This window comes from Lactuca virosa, chromosome 1 (assembly GCF_052849685.1).
Source record: "Lactuca virosa cultivar CGN04683 chromosome 1, Lactuca_virosa_CGN04683_v6, whole genome shotgun sequence".
NCBI classification, from domain to species: Eukaryota; Viridiplantae; Streptophyta; class Magnoliopsida; order Asterales; family Asteraceae; genus Lactuca; species Lactuca virosa.
Window position 1 is genome coordinate 69,150,614 of NC_136426.1, and position 9,750 is coordinate 69,160,363.

Genomic DNA, 9,750 nt, shown 5'->3' on the forward strand with positions numbered 1-9,750 from the left:
AACCTTTTATCCAAGACATGAGCACATATAGACTTTCCATTTTCGTGTCTTTTGCCAATAGGGCTTGAGTGACCTTGGACTTTTCAAGTCTTCGAACATGTGGGTCAGGGAGAATTATCGGAGGAGGTGGAGGAAATGAAGCATGATTTCCATTTCCACAATACAATCGTGGAACATCATCTTCACGTGGAAAACTTTTTCCAACAGATTTAGGAAGACCATAGTTGTCAGACTTTGACATCTATAAAACGGGAGAAACTTCAAGTTTAGTTGATTGAGTCCTTAATAAAACACTCAAATGAGATATTAAGGCTAGTACCCAACACAATATCCTACAAATTGGAAGAGAGATGTCGTAATCCAACTCACAGAACATTTGAAGGTAGGTAAATGACGATTTACCAATTTCAACCATGAAAAACGAAAAGAAGGTTAAGTTTTAAATGAATTGAAACTCCTAGATCTTTTGAGATTCATTGAACTTTTCAATGTCATGTTTAATCTCGATTATGCCCTTCATTTGTGACTGGGATGCCGAGGATCACAAATAAGGTGTGAATAACCATGCGAATGTACGTGGTGCCCTCAATGTTACAGTCACCTAATCGACGTGCCGGTTAACCACACACGCTCCATCGATCTATGACAAACATCGAGTCACCATTCGCTACCAATGCCAAACCCAACTTAGTGTGCCGGTTAACCACACACGCTCCACTAATTGTCTCGACAAGGGTACAAAGTGTAATTCCATGGAATTGCATCGATTTCACTTTTTTCTAAAGTAACTAAGATTGAGAATTTTGTAAAAAAATTTAGTTACTTTATTCATTATACTTTTAATGAGGAGAGGGTTTGCCCTATCCTACCCGTTCGGCTAACGACCATCCACCAATCAAGGAAGCGGTGGGTGAGAGTGGACACCCATTAAACGGCCATTTTATAGGCCATAACCTTATACCCCCTTATAGATTGGCTTCGTGAATAAGGCCTACTAACGGTAAGACTAGCAGTTTAAGTTATACATATATAATATTAGACTTTTAATGTTATATACAGTATAGGGTGTATTTTACACTTTTAAAATACTAGGTGGGTTAATTTGATAAATTATACCTTTTAATTTAATTAAACATAAACCATGTCATTATGGTTTTATTAACTCTCTTTTAATTATACCTTTAATTAACTTAATAAAACCATAAGGGTGTAATTTGAACTTTTTCAAAACTAGGGTTTTAGAATTTAAAATTTTCAAAAATTAAACTTTTAATCAAAATTTAAATTCCAAAACTTGAGGGAAAGTTTTGAAACATTTCAAAACATTAGGGTTTAGAGTTTAAATATTTACAAATTAACCTTTTAATCAAAAAATTTTAATTCCAAAACTTGAGTACAAATTTTGAAACCTTTCAAAATATTAGAGTTTAACTATTTAAATTTCAAAACTAAAACATTTAAGGTTCAAATTTAAACTATAAAACCTAGGGGGTGTAAATTGAAGCTTTTCAAACTTACTAGGTCAAATATTTGACTAATAATAATCCTATATTATCTATATTTAACCAAATCCATCAATTTTGATGAGGATAACCATTCCAAACTTAAAAATTCGGATTTTGGCAAGAAAAACGAGTTTTGGCAATTATCCTCAACAAAATCTGGCAGAAAATTCAAAAATCCCGGCACCAGAGCCCTGGACTCGTCGAGTCCACAGTGGAACTCGTCGAGTCCATTCATGGACTCAGCGAGTCTGCCAATCAGAACCAAAAAAATTCGATTTTCAAGCAATAAACGATCAATTATGCATCAATTCATCAACAAACAGCCTTAGGCTCTGATACCACTGATGGGTTATGAGCACTACAACATTCCTATGGTGTACATGCAAACCCTAAAGCTTTGGATCTAGTTTGTCTAATGAACATGCAATAATCATCCAAAGCCATAAACCCTAGATCTAACATGTGATAATCGATATTAACAAAAGAATAGGGTTTAGATCTTACCTTTGATTGTTATGTAGTAATAACAATCTATTCCTTCTTGTAATTGACTTCTGAAAGCTTAGTGTCACAAATGTCACACCTCTAATGGCTCACAAACACCAAGAGTAAGAGGATGAAGAATGAGAAGAGGTGATGCACTAAAAAACGTCTAGAAACCCTAAGGAAACTCTTAGCCACGTTTTTGGTGCCCTAGGGGTCCTTAAATAGTGAGGCTATTTGGTTTATCTAACAAGTAAACCCTAATTTGACTGCTTAGGCTCTAAGCAGCCCATAGACTCCCTCCTTAGAGGCCTTGGACGATTTCTAATGGGTTTCCCCATAGAATTCGGCACCCCAGAATGGCCGGACCGGGAAGGTTGGGCACCCCAGAATTGCCCGACAGTATGTATGCTACGTGATTGTATGGTATGTGGTATGATGGGGGAACTCACTAAACTTTGTGCTTACGATTTACAGTTTTGGTTTCAGGTACCTCTTCAGCGAAGGGGAAGGAGCCGGCGCGGTAGCGGCACATCACACACACGCATGATTTCCGCACTATGAGATTTCTTGGGATTGTATTCTGATTTTTATTACTATGGATGATATGGTTTTGAGACACGTTGTTACAGTTTTATAAATTGATTTGACGTTGGTGATGTTTTTGGTAAACTATTTTATAAGTTACTTAATTAAAAATGAATTTTTTGGCCTTGAAAATTGGGATGTTACAAGTTGGTATCAGAGCCTTAGTTTGAGGGATTCGGATACACTCTCGGGTGTGTCTGAACTCAAACTGAGGACTTGGTAAGAAAAATTTTCAAAAAAGAAAATCACTTTATGAAAAGAAGTTTGAAATGAGAAAAAGGAACTTTGAAAAAGAACAAGATGTGTGATGTGCGCGACCGGCCGAGCTCAAGTAAGTTTTCCCCAAGATACCCATACATGTTATGTTATCATATGATATGATTATGAGAATTGCATGCTAGATTAGGGCTAGAGGATCTAGGAAGGATGCCTTATATGCCTACTGTATATGTATGAGAAATGCATGCTAGATTAGGGCTAAGGATCTAGGAAGATGCCTGATATGCCTGCTATATGTGCTTTTGAGCTGCGAGATGTTACTGGTTAGTCAGTTATATGATAGCTTGGATAGAGTACGATTGGATTGGGTTAATCAATACCTGAATGTTGTTGCTTTGTGCTTCGGGAGTCCTAGTTATCTTTAGCTAACTAGTAAACGAATACGTTAAGTTACATATTGCGAGGACGAAATAATTCTAGAAGGTTAGGTCTAGCCCTACTGCGCAGCTCTTGTTTGAGTCCAACCGTTGTGGGGTAGGACCTTTCATTCGAAGAATTATCTGGTCTTAGTAATATGTAATGGTATTAGCGAGCTAGTTAGGTAACGGTAACAGGGGTTCCTTATGCAGCTGATGGCAGAGAGTAGGTCGGGAAGTTACCCTAGGGTAAGCATAGGACGAGATTGGAAAAGAATGCAACAGTAATAGGAGGGACTTGGTGAAATCAAAGTAATCCTCGAGGAAAGTACGGATAGATGTGGAAGGAAGTATGGGCCCGTACTACTGAAAGCAGAGGATCCGTACTCGAATCGAGGAGGGCCGAGATGGAACCAGGAAACTTGTAGAGTGTATGACACCTCTTGAGGTTTATGTATGATTCTGACATTTATGTGTTATGTTTCAGAATGGTGATGATCACACGACACAGAGGAGGTTCAAGGTCACGATCCGGTTCAGGATCAGGTTCAGGAGCAGGTACCGAGCCAGTTGATGAGGGACTACGTGAGTTCATTGCTTCTGAGATCACGAGAGGTATCCTTGAGTCGACCCCGGTGATTTTCGAGTCGATCAAGGAAGGGATCATTGAGTTGATGTGTCACACCCCCAAACCGGAAGGACGGAAACGTTCGGGGGTGGTTGACGTCATGCGTAGTATCACAACAGTTGTATCATAGCAAGCATAGTAAACACAACCAAACATTGAATACATATATGAAAAAGGTTTACATTGTCCACCACAGGCATGCCTGTCTAACTGTAGCTAGCAGTTCTGGTGTGGGATTGTCAGTCCCGAATAGATCTATTCACAAATCTCACGCTCTCCCTCCAAGAGATTCTGGTTATACTATGATAGGATTTAGTTCCGTACACTAAAGGGTACAGTATTGAAGTAGAGCCTCACAATTCTGTATAATCTAGTTTACTAGCGAGAAACAGTATAAAGCAATAATTAATCTTGAACAATAGTACTTTACACTCCTGAGAACATATATAACATAAACTAAATCTGCCATGGTTTATACATATTTATTCATGAAATCTGATTTGGTGAAAACTGCCCAGCGGGTTATCCCAAACTATACCCATTATAGTTTAATAGAATTGATATGAAAATGCTTTGTAGAAACCTTTCTGAAAGCTATGAAATTAGATTTCCAATATAAAAGTTTCCCTTATGCTCAACATATTAAAAAGGGATAAAATATCTGAATATGTTATTAAACGTAGAAATCGTTGGATTGTATTAATAAGTTTAAAACTTAATAAAATACTTTGAGTTTGGCTTGTATTCCCCCCTGAAAACATTAAAAACACGAAAAAATAGGGGTATGAACTCACCTGTAGTGAGTGGTTCTGACGTGTGGTTGGAAGAGGAGTGCAGAGTGTCAGGTGTAACCTTGAGCACACAATGATCCTAATAGACACATATAGACACGTATGTGTATGAATTTAGTGTATAGACGACTAAATAAGAATGGTAACACCCTTATTGGCTAGGAAACTCTAAGATTTATGGGATACAATCACATATGATTGCATAACTAGGGTATATGGCCACCCTATAGAGTTTACGGTCAAAGAGGTATGACCATTGGAGTTCACGGTCCAAGTGTTCACGGTCTTAGGTGTTTACGGTCTTAGTGTTTACGGTCCAATGACCTTACGGTCATGGAGTTCACGGTCCATGGGTTTACGGTCCATGGGTTTATGGTTCATTGGTTTACGGTTCATGAATATACGGTCATTGAAGGGTGTACGGTCTAAGGAGATTCAACCGTAAACTCATCAATCTTGCACAAATGATGGTTTTCAATGGCTTCATTCAAAGGCATCGGATTCTAGGGACCATGCTTAGCCTTAGGAAGGGTAAAGGCTATAAGAACACCCTTTATAAGGGTTTACGGTCTATGAAGATTCGTAGGACCGTAAACTCTTTTGTTCATGCAAAGAGTGATGATCTTAAGTCCAAAAAGAAGGATTGTAACTGGATAGATGTAAAAGAGGATGGTACTTACGATTTGGAGGCAAATGTGGGTGTTTTCGGTCCAAAAACACTTAAGTGTTCTTGATGTTCTTGAGAATCTTGAAGATCTAGACTCAAAAGATGAGATTTGTGGATGAATTCAAGAGTGAATCAAGAATAAGAGATGTATTAACTCAAAAAGGGAAGGAAACACTTACATTTTCGGGGATTTGCAAGAAGATCCTATGATACTTGAGAGAGTTTTCGAGATTCTAGGCTTGAAATGGAAGAAATGATAAAAAATGATCATGATATATATATATATATATATATATATATATATATATATATATATATATATATATATATATATATATATATATATATATATGAGGGAGTTTACGGTCACCCTGACCGTAAACTCAAGGGTCCTGACCGTAAACGGGTTTACGGTCTACACACCAGTTTACGGTCGTAAACTCGTCCTGACCGTGAACTCGGTGATTTTCGAGGAAGTTTCAAGTTTTTCGCATGATTTCCGGTTTATTCCGAATCGTATAAAATACATATTATTTATTTAAAACTTAAGGTCCTTCCCAAATTAAGAAATTTGACGGAATTAAATAAAAACCTAAATTTTATTAACGGAAACTGGGTAAGGATAACGAAAAAAGTTTCGGGTTGTCACATCATCCCCCCGTTAGAGGGAATTTCGTCCCGAAATTCGAACATAGAATACAAATCGAGAATTAGGAAAGAGATGTGAATACTTCTGTTTCATCTGATCTTCGCGCTCCCAAGTGAATTCAGGTCCCCGCTTGGCATTCCAGCGAACCTTCACTATCGGGATGCGACTTTGTTTCGTTCGTTTGATTTCTCGATCCGTGAGTTCAGATGATTCTCACACAAAGTGTAGACTCTCGTCTAACTCGAGGTTGTCAAGGGGAAATCGCAGGTGTCTCATCGGACAGACACTTCCTTCGGTTCGACACGAGGAATTCGGGATGAACGTTGCTAAGCGCTCAAGGTAACTGGAGTTTGTACGCTACGGGACCGATCCTAGCAAGGATCTCAGATGGTCCAGCGTATCTTGGATTTAGCTTTCTACGCGTTCAGAAACGCATCAGGCCTTTCCAGGGTGAGACCTGCAAAGAACACGTCCTCCAATCTGGAACTCCAGTGGTTTTCGTCTCTTATCGGCGTAGCCCCTTTTTGGACGACCCTTTTCAGTCGTCTCTCGGATGGTTTCAGGACTTGTGAGGGTGTTGTCGGGGACTTGACTCTTGTCTAGTTGTGTGTCGCCCACCTCAGCCCAGCACAAAAGGGGTCTGTACTTACGGCCATATAGGGCTTCGAACGTCGCAGCCTTGATGCTAGAAAGGTCGCCGTTGTTGCAAGAAAGTTCCACTAAGGGTAGATGAGTGTCCCACGACGTATCTACAATTGTCCGGATTGTTCCCTTACTTTTTCCATTTCTTTGTGGATGATACTCTTCGCATGCATACTTTTGGGTTTCGAAGAGAGATGAATTTTCGAAGTTCGCATCTAGTTTGTCGTTACGAGCGACGATAGTTTTACGATCGAACGATTTAAGACAAAAGGGCTTGGTATAACATAGACTCAGTCGAACTAAGCGGGATGACGTTGTAGAATCGCGCGTTAAGTTAGTTTGGAAGGATCGTTTTGTTAGAACATTGATGCCCTAGATGAATGTCTCTGGTGTTTTCTGTGTTTGACTCGAAGTTAACAGGTACTACTAACACGAGGGTTCTGATGTTTTGAAACTATGAACTTTCATGAAATGGTTCTTACTAGATCTCTCTATGATCGTTTGGTGTACACAAGCCGTGTATAACTACAACTGACCCTAGCGTATTCACTAAGCTATCATAATTTGCTCATTAGAGCTTTAAACCTTATAAGAATTTTGTGATTTAATTTGGACGAGGACGTTGTTGGATAAGGTGTCTAAGTCCATAACGTATTTGGTATATACTTGACCCGACCCGGCATGGTCCATTTGGGTTGCACTTCACCCGAACTATTTATATGGATAACATTATGAGAAGAGTATATTTGCGGCTTATTAATATATTATAAGTTATAATATATATGAATATGAAATTGTATTATTTAATTAGTATTCGTCTTAAATTAATTATGAATTAATTTAGTGATCAAATGGTGACTAATTAAACATGGGCTATTATATTTATATAGTGTGGGCTAACACTCATTATGGTAATGGGCTAAGCTTATATGGGAGTCCATGGATGATCCATGGAGCTCTTAACCCATGGATCCTTGGAAAGGAAAAGACATGGGTTATTAGGGTTTACCCTAATCATGTGCACTATATAAACAAGCTTGTGATGCATGAAATGACACCCAAGTGTGTGTGAAGAAAGGTGGCCGATTTCTAGAGCATAGATATACTCTCTCATAAGTTTTCCAAGTTTGTGGTGATTTGTGATTTCCATTTGAGGCATTCACATTATTGGTGCTTGGCTCTCAAACTCCTAAGGAATCAATTCACAAACAAAGGTATGTAATTCATATAGTTCTTTTATGTTTAAAAGTTCCCCATGCCATGCTAGATAAGTTATAAACCTTGGAAAACAAATTTTGCATGTATTTTAGACAAACATAGATCCAAGGTTTATTAGGGTTGCATGTACACTTAGGAAGTGTTAGAATGCTCAAAACCCAACAGAAGTAATCACGATTATGAGTAATTTTTGGGGTTTTTGAAAACGTACCAAAACATAGCAGGGTTCTTTGATGCTTCCTCATTCCCTGAGGTCAGACTCCTCCTGTTTCCTCATTGTTCTTCTCTGTTCGACAGTCTATTTTGATATGTCCCATTTCGCCACATGTACATCACACTTGAACTATGCTAGCGTCGGTAGTGGAAGTGATGTGTTGAGTCGGGGTCTTTGCGAAGCGAGCTTCTTGGCCATCCTTAGCCCTTGGACGGTTTCTTTTGAAATGTCTGGGTTCGCCACAATTGTAGCAAACCTGACCCATCTTTACACCAGTAATCGAGGTGTTTGGCTGTGCCGGTGCCCTGCAGTATCGAGTGGCGTGTCCTTGCCTATTGCAGTTCTTACATCGCGATTCGCAGCATTTTCCTATGTGGTGGAAGTTGCATTCCTCACAATTTGGAAGTTTTCGAGCATATCGCCGCACTGGCGTTGGCACTGGTCTGGCGGATGTTGTGGTTGTAGGAGTTATCACGGGTTGTTGTCTCTTGGCATGTTTCTGAGACAACTTGCGCTCCCTCTTGTTCCAGAATTTTCGTTTGGCGCTCTTAGGTTTGGGAGTTGGAGTGCCCTCCTGAATAAGCCCTTGTTGGTTTCCTGGTGTGCTGCTACAGTTCGAGGTGTGGAAACTGTTCCCATTCCCATTTGGGTTGTTAGTGTTAAGAACATCTAGGGCGGCTGCTACGGCTGCTATGATAGTAGCATGGAACGTGGCTGAGTCCATCTGGAGTACTGGTGTCTTACTGGTGGGTTGGTTACGTTCCTTCGGAGGCATGATCTGCTACATGTCAAGAGAAGAAGTTTTTGAGCAACAATGGTTGCCTCTGGATGTATCCTAAATGTTTATCTATGCATTGGGATTTCCCGTTTTTCTATCTGACTCTCATTGATTCGACCCACATCCCCATGATGTGGTCTTAGCAAGAATAGAAAAGATCTTAACACAATAGAATTCACATACAATAAATTTACGAACTCCTGGTTGCTCAGCTTATTGAACTGGCTGGATAACTTCCCCCATTTTCTCCGGCTCTAGATGATATGAAGGGTTAGCTATAAGGGTAGCTCCGGGGATCAAGTCGACACATGATTCAACTTGACGCTCGGGAGGAATTCCTGGAATGTCTTTGGGAAAGACATCGGGAAAGTTGCAGACTTCGTAGATGCTCTCGAGGTCTTTAACTTTTTGTGTCTCATCGGCAACATGAGCCAGGAATGCATAGCATCCCTTTCGCAGATACTTCTGTGCTTTGACGCAGGAAATGATACGAAGGTTCGAACAAATTTTATCACTATAACTAGTGAGGACTTCGTCAGATGGAAGGATTGAGACGAATCGTCCTCTCGAAGCAAAGGACATCAGCACAATTTGGGGCTCAACCATCTCATGCCGATTAGGACATCGAAGTTTTTCATGAAGACTGATATGAAATCGATGGGAAATAGGAATGATCATCTAAGTACATCCTATGATACATGTTTTGAAAACAAAACAGTGATAGGACCTTGATAAAGTTGCTTAATTTGCATGCAACCGATCTAAGGTATACTTTTGACAATGATAATCTTTAACTGAAATATGATTGTTGCCATCATAACTGAAACTGAGATTACACATATTTCGGAAACCTTGACCTAAAAGTAGGTCTAAGTCATACTAATAGAGAGAAAATCTTGGCAATATGATAGACATAGGTGTTTACGGAAAAGAGCTACTCAGAACATAGATA